General features: G+C 39.2%; 1 protein-coding gene across 3 annotated transcripts in view; it reads left to right on the top strand.

Annotated features, from left to right (window-relative positions):
- The window catches only part of HSF5 (heat shock transcription factor 5), a 69,996-nt gene that overhangs the window by 48,818 nt on the left and 2,388 nt on the right, over positions 1–18,790 (top strand). The window lies entirely within an intron of this gene.

Here is an 18,790-nt window from a genome sequence, read left to right on the forward strand (position 1 = left end):
TCTAGTTACCTGACAAATTTTTTAAGCTTGGAATTTGTCTCTTTGAGAAAGTAAGTGTGGTTGTTTTATTGCCAGATTCTGGTAATACCAGTATATAGAGTTTCCATAGGTCTCTTTCAGTTGTCTCATTTGTGTTGGTTCTCAACCATAGTGGCTACTCCCTCATGTAACCAGTTATTTTCATTGTGTGCTGAACATGGTATTTGAAAAATAGTGTTTGAAAAATTACTTATAAAAATAATTTGAAGCCTAGGATGACATTATCTTCATCAAATAAGATTTGTTTCTACCAGGCATTTGGGATCACTGGCAATTAGGGATCACCTTAACTCAGTTCAGAGCTTGAGATTTTTCTGACCACAAACTGTGCAAGGGGTTGTTTCCCTGTGGTTCGTCCTCTCCTGGGTGCTCTCTGTTGAGATCCTAGCCATAAAAGTGGGGATCTCATCAGAACTCAACCTTTGCCAAGCCTGGTCTCTGACATTTGTCCCTCTAGACCCAGAAGCAAAGCTCAGCCTCTCAGTCTCCTACAGATGGCAAATGCCACAAAGGCAAAAGTAGCCTCAAGTACCAGGCTTACCTTTCTGGATGGCCACTTTCACCCAGCACTCAGTCCACTTGTTCTTTACTGTTTCATTACCTTTTGAGGCTTTTAAAGAATATTGTCTCTATGGTCTGTCCAGATTTTTTAGTTGTCTTCAGTCGGAATGCTGGTCTTAATTGCCAGGCCTGATGTACCAGAAGTGGTCATATCATCAAAAAAAAAAAAAAAAAAATTCTTACTTTGGCCATGTGCAGTGGCTCACACACCTGTAATCCCAGCACTTTGGGATCCCGAGGCAGGTGGATCACCTGAGATCAGGAGTTCGAGACCAGCCTGACCAACATAGTAAAACCCCATCTCTACTTAAAAAAAGAAAATTAGCCAGGCATGGTGGCACGTGCCTGTAGTCCCAGCTACTCAGGAGGCTGAGGCAGGAGAATGGCTTGAACCTGGGAGGTGGAGGTTGCAGTGAGCCAAGATTGTACCACTGCACTCCAGCCTGGGCAACAGAGACTGTGTCTCAAAACAAAACAAAACCTCTTTATCCCTTCATTTTTCCTATATTTTCTTGAGTCCAGAATTAGATATGCTGAGTTCAACCTCTCTCTCAAATTTTTTGTCTATCTTTTTTCTATTTTGTGGAATATTCCTCAGCTGAAACTTTCAACCATTTAATTTAATTTTTAAAATTTGGCTATTAAATTTATAACTTCTAACAGCTCTTTTGTATTCTGTAATTGTTCCTTTTTTTTTTGAACTTTCTGTTCTTTTATATGGATACAATATCTTCTCATAGCTCTCTGAGGATACTAAATGGAAGGGATAGTTTTGAAGTTGTTTTCCCACAGCATGTGTCAGTTTCGTCTTTGTTCTTTCTGTTTTTTTTTTTAATTTTCCCATTGGCTTTCTTCCCTATTCAAGAATGGAGCATTAAAAAGCTTGTTAGAAGCTCTGTTGACAAGTCTGTCAACTGTTGGGCTTAGCTTAATGTTGATCAGTCAGCATATACCAACTATATAAATATATATAATTTTTTTTTAGGCAGGGTCTCAAAAAAAAGTCTCAAGACTATTGCCCAGTCTGGCATGATCATGACTCACTGCAGCCTTGATCTCTGGGCTAAAGTGATCTTCCCACCTCAACCAACCTACCCCCAACTCCCAAAGAAGTGGCTGGGACTACCGGTGCATGCCACCATGCCCAGCTGATTTTTTTTTTTAACTTTTCAAAGAGATGGAGTCTTACTATGTTGCCCTGGCTGATCTCCAACTCCTGGCCTCAAGCAGTCCTCCCAACTTAGCCTCCCAGAGTGCTAGGATTACAGGCATGAGCCACCATGGCTGGCCTAAAGGCAGTTCTTAGTGCTACTTTGGGTTGGGATGTTGAAGCAGTTGGATTCATGACTCAGCACATTGTGAATTTTGTCAATATTTTCTCCCCCATGATTGTATGTTCACGTGGTGCATGTGGTCTGCCTTCCAGGGTATCACAGGTAATGCTTTTACCAAATGTGTTGGCATGGATAATAAAGATCACCAACATTTTAGCTTGCTGTGTCCTAACCATGTACTGCCTGACATGCCATACTGCTAAGGAGTCCGTGCCTGACTGCTAAGCTAATAGCTCATATAATCATGCATCCCTTAATGACAGGAATACATTCTGAGAACTATGTCATTAGGTAATGTTATTGTTGTGACATCATGGATTGTACTGACACAAACCTAGATAGTGTAGCCTACTATGTACCTAGGCTGTATGGTATAGCCTATTGCTTCTAGGCTACAAACCCTTACAGCACGTTACTGTATTGAATCTTGTAAGCAATTGTAATATGATGGTATTTGTGTATCTAAACATAGCTAAGCATAGAAATGGCACAGTAAAAATGCAATACAGTCTTATGGAATGAATCATCAATAGTATATGTGGTCTTTATTGATAATATCCAGCTTTGATAAAGGCATAGATTAAAAGGAACTTTTGCTACACTGTAATTGGAATGTAAATTTGTATAACCCTATAAAGGGCAATTTGGCATTATTTATAAATAACTAAAATGCTCATGGGCTTTGACCTAGGAACTCTACTCCTGGGAATCTCTCCTGTAGAAATGTGTATGTTCCCAAAGGTACTCAAAATAAGTTTGTTATAATGTTATTTATAATAGCAAAAATTTAGAAAAAGCATAAATGCCTAACAGTGGGGAGCTAGATACATTATGATAAATCTACATAATTTAAATACTGTGCAACCATTTAAGAAACTAAAGTAGCTTGATGTGTTGTGACCTAGAAAGATAGTAAGTGTTCATAATGTGTTAAGTGAATGGGTAAGTTGCAGCACAATATGTCTAACACAACCCCCTTTCTAGAAAGAAAGAAAAGAATGTATATGTTGTAAAATTATAGAAAAAAATCTGGAAGTATATGATATAGCTGATAAATATAACACTAGTTACCTCTGAGAAGATAGAATGTGAGGGTGTAGGAGTATGTTTAAATTCTCTATTTGTGTATGTATACATAATAGGATTACGGGAAATTTTCACCATCTGTTTCCCTCTGTTTTTAAAATTAAAAAAAAAACTAAAAATACTGAAAGTAGTTTAAATACTTGAAATGTTCCTATAGCATGAATATAAAAGCCTTAAAATAATAGACATGAACAATTTCAAATTTTTTTTTTTTTTTTTTTTTGAGGCAGAGTCTCACTCACCCAGGCTGGAGTGCAGTAGCGCAATCTCGGCTTACTACAACCTCTGCCTCCTGGGTTCAAGCAATTCTCCTGCCTCAGCCTCCTGTGTAGCTGGGACTACAGGCACCTGCCACCACACCCAGATAATTTTTGTGTTTTTAGCAGAGACGCGGTTTCACCATGTTGTCCAGGCTGATCTCGAACTTTTGACCTTGTGATCCACCCACCTCGGCCTCCCAAAGTGCTGAGATTACAGGTGTGAGCCACTGAGCCCAACCTCAGAATGTTTTAAAAAATATTTATATCTCAGATAGTAAATTGACTTTTGAGGTTTAGATATGATTGATTGAAGATAAACTTCTTCTATACCAAGAACACCTTTCCAAGATTTCTGAGAATTTCTAGAGTTCATGGTAGCTTTTATTTTTTAGTTTCTGCTTAAACATAATTCCAGACTTGTCCGTATCTCACCTCCCGGGTCTACTCATCTGTCTGTTCCATGCCATACCAGATGTAGAACTTGGCCCACTTTCTTTGATTCTTTCCTTCCTCCAAGTTTACACTAGGTATTTGTATGTGTAGCACACTTTTCTGAAGATTTGGGGAGATAGAAAGGGTTTACATTTAGAATACTGCAAAAATGGAGTTAAAAGTCCCTCAGTCACTTTCCAGCATCTTTCCTTGTCACTAGTCAATATGGTGCTCTGCCATGTTGCTTTCTTTCCTTGTACTAGCCCCTAATCTTTGTTTCTCTGGATTTTTGCTGTTACTGTTGTTGAGATTTTTTTTTCCCTGCTCTTTCCCCAGATGGTGAATTCCTGTGTTATACTTAGGCAAAGAAGGTTAGGTATCTCTTCTATTTTCTAATGTTTTTAAGGCCTCATCTTCCCCAGTCAGAACAGCCTATCAAAATATATACCTCAACAAAGACAGTTACCTCCCTGAGAGGAACTCTGGTGCCTGCTGTTAAAATAATAATTTCCTCTCTTTCACTACATGTTATGGTTGTAAGTGTAACCGATAAAATAATTAGCACATGAATTATCTTTATTAACTCTTCCTGTTGTTTTTTTTCTAAGTAAAGCCTTTTCCTTTGGTCAGTGCAGTTGATAGATGAGTCTTAATTGATGTTGGCTTCCTGCTATGAAACATCTTTTCACAAGAGTTGTGAAATCTTGGCGTAATTATGACACCTAATCACATTTTCATTTTATTAGCAACAAGAGGAAAATGACTTATGATTAAGCTGGAACTTCTCTGCTAAAAAAAAAAGTCAGTTTTTTAGTTAAAGTGTAAGCAGAAATACAATTCATGAAGTTGCAAATGATTCCTGTCTGATAGTCCTTAGCCTAACAGTTGGTCTATGAAAACATGGCTATATATAAGGTCCCATGGCATTAAGAGACCTTAATCAAAGTCAATGTGCAAGATTAATATGCCATGTATTAGAAACAGTATAGCATAATGGGTAGAAAGAAAGCTTTTGGTGTTAGAAAAACCTACATTAAAATCTGCATTCAGCTCTTGCTGTGTGACCTTGGATATGTTTACCTAACTGAGCTTTGGTTTCCTCATCTGTAAAATGAGGAATATGTATTATGATGATATAAATCATAAAACTGGCTTAGTATTATGCTGGGTTACATAGTATGTAGTCCATACATAGTAGCAATAAAATTTTAGTAATAATTACTATTATCTTTATAACATTTACTATTCTTATGTTTATTATTACCACTGGTTACTAGATGGCTAGTCTCATTGATTGATTGATTGAGATGGAGTCTTGTTTTGTTGCCCAGGCTGGAGTGCAGTGGCATGATCTTGGCTCACTGCAACCCCCACCTCCCGGGTTCAAGTGATTCTTGTGCTTCAGCCTCCCAAGTAGCTGTAATTATCAGGTATGAGTCACCACATTCAGCTAAGTTTTGTATTTTTAGTAGAGATGATGTTTTGCCATGTTGGCCAGGTTGGTCTTGAACTCCTGACCTCAGGTGATCCACCCACCTTGGCCTCCCAAAGTGCTGGGATTATAGGCATGAGCCACCATGCCCAGCCTTAGTCTCACTTTAAATTCACATAGGCTGTCAGTGTTGCAGCAGTCCTATAATATTTTCTAGTCAATATATTTCCCATTCTCCTAAGCCACTCTATTATATCGTGTCCTCTCTGCTCCAGTTTCCAATACTCCTATCTCTTCGTTCATGACTGTGACCCTGTTTTGTATCTGATTGAGAAAACAGAAGCAGCTACAATAAAGCTTTCATATTTTCCCACCAACATATCTATCAGTCTATTTCTAGTCGTAACCCTACACTCTGCCTTTCCTCCTGTTATAATGGAAAAGGGCCAATTTTTTCATGTATATACAGAATCCTGTCCACTTCTGTGTACTCACAGACTTAGGACCTACTGCTATCCCCCTTACTTTTCAGTAATCACACTGTATCCCTCTGATACAGGATCTTGCTCTGTCATCCAGGCTGGAGTGTAGCGGTGTGAATACAGCTCACTGCAGCCTCAACTTCCTGTCTCAAGCAATCCTCCCACCTCAGTCTCCTGCGTAATTGGGGCCACAGGCTCATGCCACCATGCCCAGCTAATTTTTAAAAATTTTATAGAGATAGGGTCTTGCCATGTTGCCCAGGCTTGTCTTGCTTTATTGGTCTCAAGTGATCCTCAGCCTCCAAAGTGCTGAGATTACAGAAGTGAGCCATGTGCTTGGCCACATTTTATCTTTTATATCAGATAAATTCTCATCCCCATGCAAACATGTCATCATAGGTTCTATCTTTTAAAAATCCCTTTGGGCTGGGCATGGTGGCTCATGCCTGTAATCCCAGCGCTTTGGGAGGCTGAGGCAGACCGATCACCTGAGGTCAGTAGTTCGAGACCAGCCTGGCCAACATGGTGAAACCCCATCTCTACTAAAAATACAAAATTAGCCAGGTGTGATGGTACACACCTGTAGTCCCAGCAACTCTAGAGGCGGAGGCAGGAGAATCACTAGAACCTGGAAGGCAGAGGTTGCGGTGAGCTGAGAACGCACCATTGCACTTCAACCTGGGTGACAGGAGTGAAACTCCATCTCAAAAAAAAAAAAAATCCCTTTGACCTTTCCTTTGTATTTCCATGCAACTATTGCTCCAGTTTTTCTGCTTTCTTTAGAGAAAAGCTCCTTGGAAGCCTATCCTTACCTCAGCTACTCCAAGCGAATTTTTATTCCTTCTGCTCAACTGAAACTGCATTTGTCAAGGTTTCCAATGATTGCCACATTGCCAAATCCAGTAGTCAATTATCAGTTCCTATTTTACCTGACTTCAGCAGCATTTGAATAGATTACTTGAGCCTTCCTGAAATGCTTTCTTCTGACCTGTGGAACATCTCCCTTTCCTAGTTTTCACTAGCCAACTCTAGTTTCTTTTACTGAATGCTCTTCAACTTTCCTGATTTCTAAAAATTGATGAGCCCCAGTGCTCAATTCTTTATCTCTCTCTATTCAGTTCCTAGGTAATATCAACCAGTCTCACGCTTTTATTATCATCTTTATAGTAGTGTCTCTGAAATCTGCGTCTTAAATCTCAGTCTTCTCTGTACATCACACGTGTATACTCTACTGCCTACACTACATCTTTGCATATCCAGCAGGTGTCTCAAGCTTAATATATTCTACCTTTTCCCCAATTTTACTTATTTACTTATAAATAAATAGTATTGGCCAGGCATGTTGGCTCACACCTGTAATCCCAGCACTTTAGGAGGCCAAGACAGGCAGAAGCGAGACTAGCCTGGCCAACATAGTGAAATCCTGTCTCACTTGTGGTGGCACGTGCTTGTGGTCCCAACTATTTGGAAGGCTGAGGTGGGAGGATTGCTTGAGCCTGGGAGGCAGAGGTTGCAGTGAGCTGTGATTGTGCCATCATACTCCAGCCCGGGCAACAGAGCAAGACCTTGTCTCAGATGAATAAATGAATGAATAAATGGTACTTCTAGTCATCTAGTCAGCCACAACTCTTGGAGTCTCCCTTGACTCCCTTCTTTAACATGTCCAGTCCATCAGCACATATTGTCAGTTCACTGTAGTTGCAGATCCAGAATCTGACCATTTCTCACCTCCTTTACATGCTATCACCGTAGACCAAGCTACTACCTTCTCTTGTCTAGATGACTGCAGTAGCTTCCTAACTGGTTTTTCTGCTTCCCCTTGGCCCCTACAGTATTCTTCTGCCAGAGTCATCCTTTTAAATCAGTAATTATTTTCCCATCTAAGTTTCTTTAATAGTTTTCCATACATATATAGAATAAAACCTGAAAATCTTTACTGTGGTCTTCAAGATGCTGAGCAATTTGGCTCCTGGCTACTGTTCTGACTTCATCTCCTACCACCAACCCCAACAGCTTCTTCACTATTGTTTGAGCATACCAAGAATACTCCTGCCTTTGCACTTGCTATTCTCTCTGCCTGAAATGTTTTTCACCCAGATTTTCACATGGTGTGTTCCTTCATTTCATTCAGTCCTCTGCCCAGATACCAGCTCATCATAGAAATCTTCCTGATCATGTCATCTGAAATGGCACCCTGTTCCCGATGTCCTGCCCTCCTTCAGTCTCTTTATTCTTCTTTGTTTTCTTCTGCAGTGCTTATTACCACTTGCTATTTTTCTATAATTCCCACCTGACCCTTTCTAGAAGTTTAGTTCTCTGAGGGCAAGACTTTGTTTTGTTTGTCATTATATCGCCAAGACCTAGAATATTACCTGTGACACTCCTTGTTGGATAAATAAATGAATGAGTTGCTTTTTTTCTCCATCACATATATTCTTATCTTACTAATGTACTTTTTAAAAATCTGAAACTGTGTACCCATTAAACAGTAACTCTCCATTTCCTCTGCCCCCGGACGCTGGCAGCCACCATTCTACTTTCTGTGTCTATGTCTACATTTTGTCTCTTTAAGCAGTCTTTCAGTTAACCACAAAGAGGTAAGGTTTGAATAATTGGGGAGTCAAACCACCCTTGGGTTTCTTTTAACAAGTACTTATTGAATACTTGCCTTGGGTTCAGTACTGTGCTGGCTACAATAGGGTTACACAAGTAATGTCCTCTACACTTCTGTTGGAAGCAAGAATTGTGTATGTTTTACAAAAGATACCATTCCATATCTCATTACCATGCTCTGATACTGAAAACTAAGATATGTTTGGGTATGTGTATTAGTCAGGGTCTTCCAGAGAGATAGAATCAATAGGATATATAGGGTCATGCACTACATAATGACATTTCAGTCAATGACAGAACATATATATGGAACAGTGGTCCAATAAGATTGTAACACTGTATTTTTACATACCTTTTCTATGTTTAGATACATAAATACTCAACAATGTGTTTATGCCTACAGTATTCAGTATAGTAATGCAATAGGCTATACTATATAGCCTTGGTATATGTATTAGTCTGTTTTCACACTGCTGATAAAGACATACCCAAGACTGGGCAATTTACAAAAGAAAGAGGTTTAATGGACTTCCCGTTCCACATGGCCTGGAGGCCTCAAAATCCTTGTGGAAGGTGAAAGGCACGTCTCACATGACAGCAGACAAGAGAAGAGAGCTCATGCAGGTAAACTCTCCCTTATAAAACTATCAGATCTCATGAGACTAATGCACTATAATGAGAACAGCATGGAAAAAACCTGTCCCATGATTCAGTTATCTCCCACCAGGTTCCTCTCACAACACGTGGGAATTCAAGATGGGATTTGGGATGGGGACACAGCCAAACCATATCAATATGTAGTAGGCTATGCCATCTAGGTTTGTATAAATATACAATATGATGTTTGTGCAATGACAAAATCACCTGATGACACATTTTTCATAACATATCCCCATTGTTAAGTGACCCAGAACTGAATCTAGACATATGAGAGGGGATTTATTAGGGAAATTGAGGTATACTGTTACAGGGGCTGAGAAGTCCCACACAAGCTGTCTGTAAGGGGGACCTTGGTAGTATAGCTCAGTCTAAGTGTAAAGGCCTCAGAACCAGGGAAGCCAATAGTGTAACTCATAATCCAAGATTAGAGCCTGAGAGCCCAGGGGGCTTCTGGTGTAAGTCCCAGAGGACATAGGCTGGGGAGTCTAGAGTTTTGATGTGCAAGAACAGGAGAGGAAGAGTATAACCCAGCTGCAGCACACACTTGCCTTTTCTCCATTTTTGTTCTCTCTGGGCCCCTGGCTGATTAGATGGTGCCCACCCATGTTGAGAGCAGATCTTTCCCACCTAGTCCACTCAGGCTCGCATGCTAATCTCCTCTGGAAACACAGAGACATACCCAAAGATAATGCTTTACCAGGTCAGGTGCAGTGACTCACACTGGTAATCCTAGTACTCTCAGAGGCCAAGGTGGGCAGATAATCTGAGGTCAGGAGTTTGAGACCAGCCTGGTTAACATGGCAAAACCCCGTCTCTACTAAAAATAAAAAAATTAGCTAGGCATGGTGGTGTACACCTGTAATCCCAGCTACTTGGCAGGCTGAGGCAGAAGAATTGCTTCAACCCGGGAGGCAGAGGTTGCAGTGAGCCAAAATCACACCACTGTAGTCCAGCCTGGGTGACAGAGTGAGACTCTGTCTCAAACAAACAACACAACAGCAAAAGAACAAAGATAATGCTCTTGCCAGATTTCTACGTATTTCTTAATCCAATGAAGTTGACACCTAAAGTCAACCATAACTATGAATTTTGTGTTTTATAGCCATTTCCTGCTTTCGCCTTCATTTTGTCTGGTCATTTCAAATTGGCAGGAAAATATACCTTTTTTTAAAGGTAAAATTAACATAGAATTAAACATTTAACTTTTTTCCTTTTTTAAATGGAATCTTGCTTTGTTGCCCAGACTGGAGGGCAATGGTGCAAGCTTGGCTCACTACAACCTCCACCTTCTGGGCTCAAGTGATTCTCCTGACTCATCCTCCCAAGTAGCTGGAATTACAGGTGCCCGCCACCACACCCAGCTAATTTTGTATTTTTAGTAGAGACTGGGTTTCACCATGTTGGCCAGGCTGGTCTCAAACTTCTGACCTCAGGTGATCCACCCACCTCGGCCTCCCAAGATTCTGGGTTTACAGGCATGAGCCACAGTGCCTAGCCAAACATTTAATTTTTTTTAATTTCAATTTTTTTTCAGACAGGGTCTTGCTCTCTTGCCCAGGCTGGGGTGCAGTGGTGTGATCTTGGCTCATTTCAACCTCTGCCTCCTGGGCTCAAGCATTCCTCCTGCTTCAGCCTCCTGAGTAGCTGGGACTACAGGCATGGCCCACCATGCCTCATTATAAGTTAAACATTTTAAAGTGAACAATTAAGTGGCATGTAGTACATTCATAATGTACAACCTCCACCTCTATTTAGTTCCAAAACATTTTCAGCACCCCAGAAGAAAACCCCATAACCATTAAAGAGTTGTTCCATATTCCTACCCTTCCCCAGTCCCTGGCAACTACCAGTCTGTTTTCTGTTTCTATGGATTTTCTTATTCTGAATATTTTATATAAATAATATAATATGTGTGTGACATTTGTGTCTAGCTGATTTTGCTTAGCATAAACTTTTTAAAGTTTCATCCACATGTTTATCAGTATTTCATTTCTTATGGCTGAATAATGTTACATTATATCTATGTACCACAATTTGCTTATCCATTTATTTACTGATGGAATTTGGTCTGTTTCTGTCTTTCACCTATTGTAAATAAGGCTGCTATGAACATGCTCGTACAAGTATTTGTTTGAGTGCCTGTTCTCAGTTCTTCAGGTATATACCTAGGAGTGGAATTGTTGGGTCATATGGTAATTCTATGTTTAACTTTTTGAGGAACTGTTACGCTATTTTCCATAATGGCCGAACTGTTTTACATTTCTACCAGCAGTGTACAAGGGTTCCAGTTTCTCTACATCCTCGCTAACACTTGTTATTTTCCTTTTTACAAAATTATTATTAGAGCCATCCTTGTGGTGTGAGGTGATACCTCATTGTGGTTTTGATTTGCATTTCCCTAATGACTAATCTTCTCATGTGCTCTTTGGCCATTTTTATATCTTCTTTGGAGAAAATATATTTTTTGAGAACATAATAACAATATTCAACTTGATGAAATATTTTTTCTTTTTTCCTTAAATTTATCTTGATTGTACCCATAGCGTGGGCTATTAGAAGAGGAGTTGGTAAACTATGTCCTGCAGATCAAATCTGGTTTGCTGACAATTTTTATATGGGCTACATGCTAGGCATGGTTTTTACATTTTTTAATTGTTGGGGGAAAAAATCAAAAGAATATTTCATGACACATGAAAATTATATGAAATTCAAATTTCAGTGTCCATAAAGTTTTATTAGAACACACAATCATACCCATTCTTTTATGTATTGTCTATGACTGCGTTCATGCTACAATAACAGAGTTGAGCAATTGCCATAGGAACCATATGGGCCATAAAGCCTAAAATATTTATTATTTGGCTCTTTGCCAACCCTGTATTAGATGTTCTTGTTCCTTGTTCTTAGCTTCTGTTATTTTTGCAGCTCTGATGATTGATGGGCAGAGAAGCCCTTAAGAGAGTAAGGAGGTGCCTCTTGTTGGGAGAGCTTAAAATGGAACAGTATTCAGTTTAGTTCTCATAGGTGACCAGATACTTTTTATCTTGATGGATACTAAATTCAAAAGTTAAAAGATTAATGAAAAGAACAAAACATAAAATTCATAAAATATTGTTCAAATTTTATCTGTCTTTATCATTAAGAATATCTCCCATCAATAATGTTCCAACTCTCAAAATACATTATTTATGATGAATGTAAGGTAATTTCATGAAATCTGCCTCTAAAGACTCCTTTGGCCCCAAATTCTGAAATACGGTAATTCCAACATTAACTGTTGGAATATCATTATGTTGCTCAATATTACATTGAACAGGGGCATCTTATATTCCAGAACTTATCTGTGCCAGTTACTTATCTGTAACTAAATTATAAAAATTTAAAAACTAAATTGAAATTTTCATTAACCTGTGTAAGAAGGGGCATCTCCTCATACTTCAAGCTTTCTTTGACATTTTTATTTTATTTTGAGATAGTGTCTCACTCTGTTGCCTACTCTGAATACAGTGGTGTGATCACAGCTCACTGCAGCCTTGACCTCCTAGGCTCAAGCTGTCTCCCGCCTCAGCCTCCTGAGTAGCTGGGACTATAGGCGCATGCCACCACACTCGGCGATGCATGTATGTATGTATGTAGAGACAGGGTTTCACCATGTTGCCCAGACTGGTCTCGAACTCCTGGATGCAAGCGATCCACCCATCTCAGCCTCCCAAAGTGCGAGAATTATAGGCATGAGCCATTGCACCTGGCCAACATTTTTTTTTTTTAAATAAGAGACTTTGAATTGATTAAGTGTCCAAATTGTAGTGATTTCAGTGATGTGTATTGTTAGGAGGAGGTTGTTAATTACAGACACTGGCATGCTTTGTGGAGGACTTTTGAGTACACACTGACTTAAGGAAATACCTTTTAAATAAAAAATACCAAGAGGTAAAGAATATTAGACTGAATCATGCTCTTCTAATTTCTATAATAATATTACTCTAAATCAAATGTACCCAAATATTAGTCTTACTGTGGAGGCTATACTCTCTTATGTTCTAATAGAATATTTAGTTTTACAGTCAAAGAAAACTGAATGTTTAAGAGCAAATTTCAGTTCATTCCTGAAGAAAAATCTTCCCATTTTATAGCTATTGGATTATGGATGAGATTTCATTAAGGTAATAGTCCCCAAATCCTAGAGGGTGCTCTTGGTAGGAATGATCATTCCCAAACAAGTAGATGCAATGCTCTTGTCTCTTAGGGCCTTTCACCTCACAAGCCAACTCAGCTACTGTGATTCCCAAATACTTATCTTCTCTGATAAGTACGTACGTTTATCTTTTGAGTGAAGTCATATAAATTTCTAGCAACACCAAGCTAGTCTATGTCCTTTTGAATTTTTATTGATTTCTGTACTCCTTAGCTCCTTGATTGCCAACTTTGTTGGAAGCTTGCTTTAATAAAATTATTATGTTTAGATGCTTGTTATTAGAAGCTATGTGCCAAACGCTATTTTAAAGCCCAGTCATTAAAATTCAGTGGATTTTCTGCTACTCTTCTTCAGTTTGCCTCCCCATTGAGATCTATAGTTGCTTTAACAGTCTTTTCCTTTGTCCTTATCAAGAAACCCTACTCTACTTTCAAAGTAGGGTTACAACTGAGTATATTCATATTCCAAAATCTTATTTTAGTATTTTTCTACCACCATATGGCCTGTCCTTTATGGAGCTGATATGTCTCTATAAGTTTGGAAAATGATCATAGTTAGGTGTTATTCTTTTTAGTCCGCTTTTAAAAATCCTGATGCCTAGGTTGCATTCCACATCAATTAAATTAAAATGTCTGAGGGTGGGGGCGGGGGCCAGGCATCAGTAGTTTTTAAAGAGTACCAGGTGATTCCAATATGCAGCAAGGTTTGGAAACCATTGGCTTTACTTATTGGCCAAATGGTTTAAAGGCTCTTCCTCCTAGTTATCTACTTACTCCCCAGGATTAATTAGATGACCTTAACACAATGCATTCAGCTACTTGAAAAAGATACGTATGTAAATGTATTACTGTTATTATTATCATTATTAAACTGCAGAGAAGCCATTTTGTGGTAAAATATGCACAACATAAAAGTTACCATTTTAACCTGTTTTTTTTTCTTTGAGATAGCCTAGGCTAGAGTGCAGTGGCTAGTCACAGATGCAATCATAGCACACTGCAGTCTCAAATTCCTGGGCTCAAGTAATTCTCCTGCTTCAGCCTTCCAAGTAGCTAGGACTACAGGTGTGCATCACCATACCTGGCTCATTGTAACCTTTATTTGTTTATTTATTTTGAGACGGAATTTTGCTCTTGTTGCCCAGGCTGGAGTACAATGGCATGATCTCAGCTCACTATAACCTCTGCCTCCCAGGTTCAAGCAATTCTTCTGCCTCAGCCTCCTGAGTAGCTGGGATTACAGGCACCTGCCACCATGCCTAGTTAAGTTTTGTATTTTTAGTAGAGATGGGGTTTCACTATGTTGGCCAGGCTGGTCTCAAACTCCTGACCTTGGTGATCTGCCTGCCTTGGCCTCCCAAAGTGCTGGGATTAACAGCCATGAGCCATCGGCCTCACTGTAACCATTTTTAAGTATCCAGTTCAGTGGCATGAAATACATTCACATTTGTGCAACCATCACTACCATTCGTCTACAAAACTCCCTTCATCGTCCCAAGCTGAAACTCCATACCTATTAAACAGTAGCCCCTGGCAACCACCATTCTATTTTTTGTCTTTGAATTTGACTATTCCAGCTACCTCATATAAATGGAATCATACAGCATTTGCCTTTTGTCCTTTTGTGATTAGTTTCTTTCATTATTTATCCTAATACCTATTGTAGCATGTGCTAGCATTTCCTCCTTTTTTTTTTTTAATGAAAGAAAGAGAAAGAAAAAGGGGGAGAGAGAACAGGAGTCTTGCTCTATTGCCCAGGCTGGAATTCAATATAAAAATAGATATTAAAAACCTCTTTTATGCCGATAATTGTGCTTAACAGTGGAAACAGGAAGGAATAAGGGAAGAAAATAACAGCCAACCAATATTTCATTTAAGTCTGTGAAATGCTATGCAAATGCTGAAGAGTGATTTACTTCCAATTATGTGGTCACTTTCACAATAGGTGTAATGTGATACTGAGAAATATGTATGTTCTGTAGACCTGGGGTGAAGAATTCCATAAATATTCACTGAGTTTACTTGTTCCAGGTCTGAGTTCTAATCATAGATGTCCCTGTTAATTTTCTATCTTGTTAATCCGTCGAATATTAACAATGTGGTGTCAAAGTCTCCTGCTATAATTGTGCGGGAGTCCAAGTCTCTTTATAAGTCATTAAGAACTTGTCTTATGTATCTGGGTGCTCCTACATTGGGTGCATATATATTTATAATCATTGAGTCCTGTTGTTGCACCGATCCCTCCACCACCATGTAATGTCCTTCCTTGTCTCTTTTAGTCTTTGTTACTATTAAAGTCTATTTTGTCAGAGACAAAAGTTACAACTCCTGTTTTGATTTTTTTTTTTTGCTCTCCATTTGATTGGTGAGTCCTCCTCCAATCCTTTATTTTGAGTCTGTGTGTGTGCTTCCTTGCCCATGAGATGGATCTGGATACAGCACACCGATGGATCCCAACTTTCCATTCAATTTGCCTGTCTGTGTCTTTGATTGGGGCATTCAATCCATTTAAATTTAGGATTAATATTGACATTCGTGAGTTTAATATTGTCATTTAATGCTATCTGGCTATTTTGCCCATTAGTTGATACAGATTCTTCACCGTGGAGATACTCTGTACCTTTTGGTAAGTTCCTGGGATGATGGATATTGGCTGTTCCCCTCTGTATGTCATGCTTCCTTCAGAAGCTCTTGTAAAGCAGGCCTAGTGGTGATAAAATCTCTGCTTGCTTACTTGCGAAAAATTTTATTTTTCCTTCATTTATGAAGCTTAATTTAGCCAGATAGGAGATTCTGGGTTGAAAATTCGTTTCTTTGAGGATGTTGAATATTGACCCCACTCTCTTCTAGTTTGTAGGGTTTTTGCTGAGAGATCTGCTGTGAGTCTGATAGGCTTCCCTTTATGGGTAACCTGACCTTTCTCTCTAGCTGCCCTTAGAATTTTCTCCTTTATTTCAACCCTGGTGAATCTAACCATTATGTGTCTTGCGGTTGCTCTACTTGAGGAATATCTTTGTGGTGTTCTCTGTATTACCAGGAGTTGAGTATTGTCCTGCGTTACTAGGTTAGGAAAGATTTCCTGAATAATATCCTGAAGAATATTTTCCAGCTTGGATTAATTCTTTTCATAACGTTCAGGTACACCTATCAAACATAAAGTAGGTCTTTTCACATAGTCCCATATTTCTTGGAGACTTTGTTCATTACTTTTTACTCTTTCTTCTCTAATCTTGTTTCATTTCATTAAGTTGGTCTTCAACCTCTGATATCCTTTCTTCTTCTTGATCAATTCAACTGTTAAAACCTGTGCATACTTCGCGGAGTTCTTGTATTGTATTCTTCAGTTCCATTAATTCACTTATATTCTTCTCTAAATTGTCTATTCTCGTTAGGATTTCGTCAAACCTTTTTTCAAGGTTCTTAGTTTCTTTACGTTGGGCCAGAACATGTTCTTTTAACTCATAGAAGTTTCTTATTATCCACCTTTTGAAGCCTAATTCTGTTTTTGGAATGCACTCATTCTCCATCAGGCCTTGTTCCCTTGTTGATGAGGAACTGTGATCCCCTGTAGAGGGAGAGGCATTCTGATCTTGGGTATTCTCAGCCTTTTTATGCTGGTTTCATCATTGTAAATTTATCCACCTGTCGTCTTTGTAATTACCGGCTTTCAAATTAGGTCTCTGAGTGGACGTCCAGCTTGTTGATTCCCGGTGCCAAAATCTGAGCAACCCACTGTGCTGGCTAAAACAGTGGCATTAAGATTCATAGTGCTTTTCTTCCTGAGAATCTCCGGTCTGGCTTCCTTCTTGAGTCCCTTTTTCAATCAGCTGAATAGATGACTTTGCCTTCCCAGAGCTCCAAATGTCAACGAAAAGGGGACCCAGTCCTGTTTACTCTGCACCAAGGACTGCCACACCAACCACAAGAGTCACGCTGGTGACCCATGGGGCTCCTCCACTGGGAATCTCCTGGCCCGTGAACAACAAAAATTCATCTGAAAGTGTGGCGTCCTCTCATTCTCTGCACTCTCACTGGGAGCTACAATTCTGAGCTGCTAGTAATCAGCCATCTAGGATCTCCCCCAACTTTTCTTTTTTTTGAGACAGGGTTTTGCTCTGTCAGTCACACTAGAGTGCAGTGGTGCCATCGTAGCTCACTGCAGCCTCCAACTCCTGGGCTCAAGCAGTCCTCCTGCCTTAGCCTTTTGAGTAGCTGGGGCTACGGGCATGTGCTACCACTTCCATTTTCTTCCTTTTTAAGGCTAAATAACATTCCATTATATGTGTATACCACATTTTGTTTATCCATTCATCTGTTGATGGACACTAGGATTTCTTCTACCTTTTGTCTATTGTGAATCATACTGCTGATCATACTGCTATGATCATAGATATATGAGAAACTGATTTTAAGTGATAAACTGATAGACTCTCCTTTCACAAAATGCTTATGTGGATAAATTATGTGTTATTTATATCTAGGTTGTAGTTCACCAAATGAGTAAGCACCTGCCCCTGGTGACTAGTCTATCTTTTACAAAATATGGCAAAAATTAGATACTGTTCCAAATGCTTTCTAGATTTTCTAAAAAGTAGTAGTAGAATTCCATTTTATTTGAATCAGCTATCCTGCTCAGGCTGTGGATCAATCCTGTAGAGGCTGTGTTCCACAAAGATAGTGACAAAAGTCTTTGTATGAGAATGAAATAAAGGGTTTGTGCTGTATACTTTAACTCACAAATTCTAAGGCAAAGTTGTAAGCTTCCAAACCAACCTAAAAATACTCCCTGGTCATGTTGCTCTAGAAATTATAAGTTCATTAGGTTGAAGCTAGAAGCCACCTTAAGATCCTGTTGTTGGGGCCTGTGTTCCTTTGATAGACCTTTTAGCTCTACTTCTACACATGGTCTTAGCATTTTTGTATTTTAGAACCTAGTACTTAATTTGAATGTTTACTTATTTCATTCTTAATGAACACTGTGTGAGGTTATGCTTTCTTTTTTATGGACAGTTCAGCTAGGTATTTTTACAAGAATTCAACTGTGTTAGTCAATAAGTGGGAATTTTATAGAGGCAATCAACTTTGGAAAAACGGTGATTACTTATTTTAACATTGTTTTTTTTCTGAAGGCATTGCCTTTTCATGTTCCCACAACCCCCCATCTACTCTTACAGCATAAAGGAAATGAATTTTTATTTGTATATTCAGTTTGATCCCTTTGATACTTTTCCTTACTTTTTCACTTATAATAAAAGGCAATTGAAGGCGGGGGGTGATGGCTCATGCTTGTAATTCTAGCACTTTGGGAGGCCAAGGCAGGCAGATCACCTGAGGTCAGGAGTTCAAGACCAGCCTGGACAACATGGTGAAACCCTGTCTCCACTAAAAATATAAAAATTAGCCATGTGTGCTGGTGCATGCCTGTAATTCTAGCTACTTGGGAGACTAAGGCAGGAGAATCACTTGAACCCGGATGGCAGAGATTGCAGTGAGCCAAGATTGCACCACTGTACTCCAGCTCCAGCCTGGGCAACAAGAGCAGAACTCTGTGTCAAAAAAAAAGAAGGGGGGGCAATTGAGATCAAAAGAGGCTTGGCCATACTACTAAAAGGAGAGATACTAAAATCTGTTGGTCTGTTTGGTTTAACAACTGGGCTGCATTAGTGTGCTTTAGAGTTATAGGAATACTCTGAAATT

Source organism: Callithrix jacchus, chromosome 5 (genome assembly GCF_049354715.1).
Source record: "Callithrix jacchus isolate 240 chromosome 5, calJac240_pri, whole genome shotgun sequence".
Classification (NCBI taxonomy): Eukaryota; Metazoa; Chordata; class Mammalia; order Primates; family Cebidae; genus Callithrix; species Callithrix jacchus.